Source organism: Ovis canadensis, chromosome 20 (assembly GCF_042477335.2).
Source record: "Ovis canadensis isolate MfBH-ARS-UI-01 breed Bighorn chromosome 20, ARS-UI_OviCan_v2, whole genome shotgun sequence".
Classification (NCBI taxonomy): Eukaryota; Metazoa; Chordata; class Mammalia; order Artiodactyla; family Bovidae; genus Ovis; species Ovis canadensis.
In genome coordinates this window covers 44,116,131-44,124,218 of record NC_091264.1, presented here as the reverse complement: position 1 = coordinate 44,124,218, position 8,088 = coordinate 44,116,131, and the positions used below count along the sequence as shown (strand labels likewise).

The 8,088-nt window shown below is 36.3% G+C and overlaps 1 pseudogene; it reads right to left on the bottom strand.

Annotated features, from left to right (window-relative positions):
* Window positions 1-5,915: 5,915 nt before the first annotated feature.
* Window positions 5,916-6,855, bottom strand: LOC138425720 (olfactory receptor 2B11-like; annotated as a pseudogene).
* Between the last annotated feature and the right edge of the window lie 1,233 nt (window positions 6,856-8,088).

Below are 8,088 nucleotides of genomic sequence, written 5' to 3'. Positions count from 1 at the left end.
CTTGTGCAAATGGAAAGTATTAAATAGAAAGTAATCAACATTAACATATTTATTAATCTATAAACAAACAACACAAGAACTATATACTAAGAGATATATTGATGTATCTAAACCAGCCGTGAAAACAATTTATTTATTTATTTTATTATTATTATTATTATTTTTTACTTTACAATATTGTATTGGTTTTGCCATACATCAACATGAATCTGCCCCGGGTGTACACATGTTCCCAATCCTGAACTCCCCTCCCACCTCCCCCCACCCCATCATCCCTCTGGGTCATCCCAGTGCACCAGCCCCAAGCATCCTGTACCATGCATCAAACCTAGACTGGCGATTCGTTTCTTATATGATATTATACATGTTTCAATGCCATTCTCTCAAATCATCCCACCCTTTCCCTTTCCCACAGAGTCCAAAAGACTGTTCTATACATCTGTGTCTCTTTTGCTGTCTCGCGTACGGGGTTATCATTACCATCTTTCTAAATTCCATATATATGTGTTAGTATACTGTATTGGTGTTTTTCTTTCTGGCTTACTTCACTCTGTGTAATCGGCTCCAGTTTCAACCACCTCATTAGAACTGCTTTCTCCAAAGTGTCATTATAAACTCAGATTCAGTCAGTAGTTCTTACTGTCTCTTTCAAGGTAGTTTCCTGTGAAATTCATGGAAATATGCCTAGATTATTTGTTTCACTCAAGAATTTCCAATCTGAGATAATGAATCCTCTGAGGTTAGAAAGAGCTGAGGTCTCTTAACAGAGTTAAGAGGTGCACTTAACTCTACTGTTTGCTAAATGGGAGGATATTGGGATAAGGGCAAGAAATTTCAGAAGCTAATTTAAGAGTAGTTTCCTTGCAAAAGCTTTCTATACTCCCTCTTCTCATTGCCAACTTGGCCTCCAACCTCTCCTTACTATGCCAAAATAGGCAACACATTGCATCTATGTAAAGAACCTTAAATCTGAGACTTAAAGTTGTTTTCCTTTAGTACTCTTATTTCACTGTAGAGTGCTTTCCTTGAAGAGAATCAGAAACTCTGAGTTAGAAGTATGTGCAAAATCTACTATTGTCCAACTGTTGCTTCCCAGTATTAATTCTTATTAAAATATTTATCATATAATATACCAATATATTATATGTTTAAAATTTTTATCCTAAAATGTTATAATATTAAGTTGGGATGGATTGAATTTTTAAAATTGCTCCAGAAAAGGAAATCTTACAAAATTAAAAACTCTTCATCCGTTTAGTCAACGTCTCTTTCATAAGCACGTTTATTCTGTCTTGTAGCAATTGAGGTCCATTTCTTCTTGTAGATAATAAAATATTTACTTATATCTTAGAATTTGACTTTAGTTTTTCTAGAATTTTTAAAAACTTCTATTCTAAAATTTACTCTTCTTGATATTAAATTTGATAAAATCAATACCTCCTACTTAGTCCTCTAGACTTAAAACATCATCGTTATCTTTGGCTTATCTCTTCCCAAGAGAAACCACATTCAAGAAATTTCTAAGTCAGCCTCCTACAGCAATATTGCACACTTTTTTCTTCTTTTATGTTTTAATACCCTTATCCTACTCAAGAAATTTATCACTTGTTGCATAAATTGATACAATATCTTAATTAGTCAAGTTTCTAGTGTCTCCTATTCTAAACCATTGTTTGCTTTGCTAAATGTAGTCTTATTAAATGGAGAAGTCAATGCCACCCCACTCCAGTACTCTTGCCTGGAGAGTCCCATGGCGAGGAGCCTGGTAGGCTGCAGTCCGTGGTGTCGCTAAGAGTCGGACACAACTGAGCGACTTCACTTTCCATTTTCACTTTCATGCATTGGAGAAGGAAATGGCAACCCACTCCAGTGTTCTTGCCTCGAGAATCCTAGGGACGGGGGAGCCTGGTGGGCTGCCCTCTATGGGATCTCATAGAGTCAGACACGACTGAAGCGGCTTAGCAGCAGCAGCAGCAGCAGCAGCAGCAGCAGCAGCAGCAGCAGCAGCAGCAGCAGCAGCAGCAGCAGCAGCAGCAGCAGCAGCAGCAGCAGCAGCAGGGTATGTGCCCAGGAGTGGAATTTCTGAATGATTAAGTAGTTCTGTTTTTGGTTTAATGAACCTCTATACTGTTCTCCACAGTGACTGTACCAATTTGCATTCCCACCAAGACTGAAGGAGAGTTCCCTTTTCACCACAACTTCTCTAGCATTTATTGTTTGTAGACTTTTGATGATGACCATTCTGACTAGTGTGAGGTGATATCACTTGTAGTTTTGATTTCCATTTCTGTAATGTTTAGCTATGGTGAGCATATTGTCGCGTACTTTTGGTCATCTGTTTGTCTTCTTTGGAGAAATGTCTATTTAAATCTGTCCATTTTTTTGATCGTTTTTTTTTTTTGATACTGAACTGATATTGAACAAGATTAATCTCTTCTCAGTCATATCATTTGCAAATATTTTCTCCCCTTCTGTGGGTTGTCTTTTCATTTTGTTTATGGTTTCCATTGCTTTGCAAAAGATTTTCAGTTTAATTAGGTCCCATTTGTTAATTTCTGTTTTTATTTTCATTGATCTAGGAGATAGATCCAAAAAAACTATTGCTGTAATTTATGTCAAAGGGTGTTCTGCCTATGTTTTTCTCCAAGAGTTTTATAGTATCTGGCCTTACATTTAGATCTTTAATCCATTTTGAGTTTATTTTCATGTATAATGTTAGAGAATGTTCTGATCATTCCTTTACATGTAACTGTCCAGTTTTCCTAGCACTACTTATCGAAGAGATGGTCTCTTCTGCATTTTATACCTTTGCCTCCTTTGTTGCAGATTAACTGACCATAGCTGCAGGAGCTTACTTCTGGACTTTCTGTCCTGTCCCGTTGATCTATATGTCTGTCTTTGTGCCAGCACCATATTGTTTTGATGACTATAGCTTTATACTATGGGCTTCCCTGGGGGCTCAGACAGTAAGAATCTGCCTGCAATAGTCTAAAGTAAGGGAGCCAGATTCATCCAGCTCCATTTTTCTTTCTTAAAAGATTGTTTTGGCTATTTGGGGGTCTGTTGTGTTTCTATACAAATTTTAAGATTTTTTTCCCCTAGATATGCAAAGAAAATAGTTGTGAGCTCTTAAATATTTTTTGATTATAAAGTTCCCTCAGTCAGTGATATATTCATACATATTTGTACTAAATATTCAATTTTTTTACCATCTGTTCCTAGCAAAACTCTTTAATTATTCCTCTTTGTTTGGAATTAGATTAGTATTCTTCCTTTGTTCCATATTCACATTTATTTTAAAGAAATTTATTGAGGTATGCTGCTAAGTCACTTCAGTCGTGTGGGTTGCCATTTCCTTCTCCAATGCATGAAAGTGAAAAGGGAAAGTGAAGTCGCTCAGTTGTGTCTGACTCTTAGCGACCCCTTTGACTGCAGCCCACCAGGCTCCCCTGTCCATGGGATTATCCAGGCAAGAGTACTGGAGTGGGTTGCCATTGAGGTATATTTAGTATGCAAAAAGCTGCATATATTTAATGATACATTGTGGTGAGTTTAGACGTGTCTATGCCCATGATACTCTTTCCACAAACAATATAGTAAAATGTTTGTCACCTCCAAAAGACTTCGTGTGCTCCTTGCTGTTTTTGGATTAGAGTATGAGTCATGAGATTGTGTGTTTAAAACTAACGAGGGTAAGAATCCCATACCTGAAGGTATATTTTAGCACTATTGAATTCTGTGTGGAAGACATTCACAGTTCTGAAATGTGTTATCTTATAGGCCTGCAAAGTAGCAGATGATTTAAAGAAGTAGTCTTAACAGCTCTATAAGCTTTCAACACAACTCTTGTTGGGTTTTGCCCTCCACTCTAAAAATTACCATTTTTCTGTAAGTAAGACTGTTAGACAAAAGATATCTTTAATAAGAATGATCAGAGATGTTATTTGATATCATAGAATTTTTGTTTTCATTGCTCTGTGTGTGTGAACTTTAGAAACATTTTTTGGCAATCAGCCATTCATCAGCCAATTTTAAAGTTACTTAGAACTTTTTCCAAATTAAATATACCAAAGTCCATTTGTCTCAAGAACTGGACTAAGCACGAGATGATCTGCTTTGTTTAAAAATGTAGGTCTGGGGTTCAGTGGCTAAGACTCCACACTCTTAATGCAAGGGGCCTAAGTTTGATCTCTGGTCAGGGAACTAGATCCTACATTATGCAACAAAGATCAAATATCCTGCATGCCACAACTAAGACCAGGCACAGCTAAATAAACAAATAAAATATAAATATTTTTTAAAAGTGCATTTGGGTTGCAGTTGATTCTTGTTCAGGATAACAGATGAATTCTCATCCAATAATTTCCATAAATCTTGATTATGTCAGAAGATATTCCAGACAAGTCCAAATGACTCTTGTTCATACCTGTTAATTTTTCACTATACAACATTATGTTGATTTCTCACCATATTAATTCAATATCAGGTAACTATAAAATCTTTAATTTGCTTTCAGAAATGTAACTTTATGACAAAGTTTTCTGTTGAGTATGGATCCTTGCACTAAGGTTCACAGTTTCAACATTTGATGATACATATTCTAAGCATCAAAAATACACTAATATTGTTGAAGTAATCAAGTTGTTTTCCATTCTAGAAATACAAATTATTTCTTTTTCTTACTGGTTCTTGCAGTTTCAAAAGGCATTACTGACTGTTACAATTATGCATGAATATGTTTCCACATTGTGGTTCAACATTAATATCATTACATTTTTCTCTCACTAACATGGAAGCCTCATGCTTAGAAGGAACATTAAGAAACTTATCCACATGTCTTGTCCATATATTTTATTTAATATTTAATGATACATTCTTTAGTTAAAAATACAGAACACTGCACAGTTTTATTAGGCAAAAGTTATAAAGTATTTTTTTAATTTGAAATATTGAGATATAGTTGATATACAATATTATATAAGTTATAGGTATTCAACACAGTGATTCACAATTTTTAAAGGGTATACTCTATTTATACTTATTATAAAATATTGATATATTTCTTGTGTTGTACAATAGACAATATGTTTTTAATTAACTGGTAACATCTACATAGGGCTTCCCAGGTGGTGCAGTTGGTAAAGAATTCACCTGCCAATGCAGGAGACACTGGGAGGTGGGTTTGATCCTTGGGTGAGGAAGATCCCTGGAGTAGGAAATGGCAACTCACTCCAGTATTCTTGCCTATAAAATCCCATGGACAGAGGAGCGTGTTGTTCTACAGTACATAGGGTCACAAATATTAGACATGACTGAGCATACACAACAAGAAAAAAAGAAAAAAAGCAACAAAGCATCTAGATAAATGGAGGTTGATAAACTTACAAGACTAATTAATGATTGGCCTAGGTTTAGAGTGCCTCACCCTGAATCCACAATGGCACCATGCTCCCTGCTTACTCTGGCCAATCTTTCAGAGAGGATGAAATGTTTCTTAGGTGAAATGGTCAATAGGAAGTCCACTGATGGTTGTCATTATGATTAGCTTGAACTAATGCTTTTATGTTATAATTTATATCATTATTAGCATCTTTTATTTTTGCTACTTAAGTTATAATTTCAGTATGGAATGAAACTATTTTTTATATTTTCCACAAACAAGGTGCAATTGCTGTGCTGTGCTTAGTTGCTCACTTGTGTCCAACTCTTTGCAATCCCATGGACTGTAGCCATTACTGGTACATACTAGCCAAGTATCACCGTTGCCTAACACCATAAAGAATATGAGAAGCATAATGTTCTTTGCAAGAATATTTAACATGATCTGGTGAAACAGGAGACAAGAATGAGTTATTAAGGAAACCTCTATAAATCTACTAAATGATTAAATAATTTCATTTGATGTATACCAACTATCACTTGGAAATGAAAATGCTCCTCATCAGATTGCCCAGTGGCCCCTTTACATCCTTATTCCACAGAGTGTAGATGAAAGGGTTGAGTGCAGGAGTCACTACTCCACAGAAGAGAGCCATGAACTCGGGCTGGTCTCTTGAGATGGAGGAGGGGGGCTGAAGGTACATGCTGATACCTGGACCATAAAATAAGAAAACTACAATGAGATGGGCAGAACATATCCCAAAGGCTTTTTTCCTTCCCCACAAAAGATTTAATCTTAAATACAGCATGTTTGACACAAGCATAGGAAACAATAATTAAGCATAGTGGTACAACTAACATAAAAGTACATACCACAGAGAGTGTGACCTCATTAACACCTTTTTCACCACAGGCATTCTTTATCAGAACAGGAATCTCACATAGCAAGTGATCCAGGGTATTGTGACCACACAGTGGTAACTGTAAGGTGACAGTGGCCTCTGAGACAGCAAAGGTCATTCCACTCAGCCACACGGTGGCCACTAATAAGATACAGATGCACTGATTTATGATGAGGGTGTAGTGTAGAGGCTTACAGATGGCCATGTAGCGATCAAAAGACATAAGAGCCAAAAGCAGACATTCTGTGGCCCCCATTATGTGGAAGAAGTAAAGCTGAACAGCATACCCCATATAGCTGATTGTCTTCTTAGACGTTCCCAGGTTAAAGAGCATCTGAGGGACAATGCTTGTGGTGTAGCACATGTCCAAAAAGGAGAGGTTGGTGAGGAAGAAATACATGGGGCTGTGCAGACAGGGGTCTAACTTGGACACCAGAGTAATGGCTATGTTTCCCATCATGGCCATAGGGTATGTTATAAACAGAATGATGAATAGAGGAAGCTCTAGCCAAGGATGGTCAGCAAAACCTACTAGAATAAACTCTTCAGGATGGCTTTTGTTAATTTGTTCCATTATCTTCAATTTGTTTCACCTATAGCAGGGAAGTGGCAGGGAAGGTAGAAAGGTTTTGAGAAATGACAAAACACAATTACGCAGTGTGTGCAATTAGGCATCCAGTCATAAGAGACTGGGTATAGTAATTGGGTGGGGGAGGGAAGGAGGAGGATAATGAAAAACATGTGACACCATATGACTTAAATTTCTTTTCATGAGTTTACAAAATAAAGGTAACTACTTTAATCTAACCTTTTTGAAATTGAATTCTCTTTTATGTATAATCAAGATGGGGCTTCTCAGTGGCATAGTGGTAAAGAATCTGCCTACAATGCAGGAGACGTGGGTTCAGTCTCTGGATCAGGAAGATCCCCTTGAGAAGGAAACAGCAACCCACTCCAGTATTCTTTCCTGGGAAATCCCATGGACAGAAGAGCCTGGTGGGCTTCAGTCCATGGGGTCGCAAAAGTGTTGGACATGACTTAGAGACTCAACAACAACAAAATGATAAAGATGACAATAATTATGTTCTTGGGCTATGGTGAGGATTAAATGTTAAATAGAAGTGACTGTGTTTTGAATACTTCAAAATAATGCTTTTTATACTTTGCTTGTGTACATATCAGATGAAGAGACAGTTAAAATGATGTTTATTAGTTCCTATCTTCAGGTGCCTAGTACAGTAGATGTGGCATGGGAACTAGGAAACAAATGGGTCTTTTTCAGAATCACTGCTGCAAGATATTACTGAAATATTAAGACTAAAAGTGTTGAGGTAGCTATAGCCCAAGAAGGACATGGTGAAAACCCTGTACTTAATGTACATGGTGAAAACCCTGTAGCATCATCAAGGTAGCCTTGTTCAGATACAAGTATATTATTATAGTTGAAGAGTTATATCATTCTCTTAGGAACTGACAAGGTAGGTTTTATTCAAATCCATCTTTGTAATTTAGAATTGAGCAAGAAATTTAAACATTTTCCTGTCAGTTTTGTGAAGTATATACTGAGAGAATTTAACTATGACATATGTTTTCCTTTATTCAAATTTTTGTTTGGAGTATAAATTTTCTTGCATAACTACTTCATTTAAACTGAGCAATTGATTTTTCATGTTAAATTTTATTTATCTATCTCAGAGTTATTTTTCTTTATTGAGTGGACTTATCCTGTTTGCATATAAGAATTTAGACAATTATCAATGATTTACTTAATTCTATGTAGCTACAAATTCAATCTTAATGTCCAGGG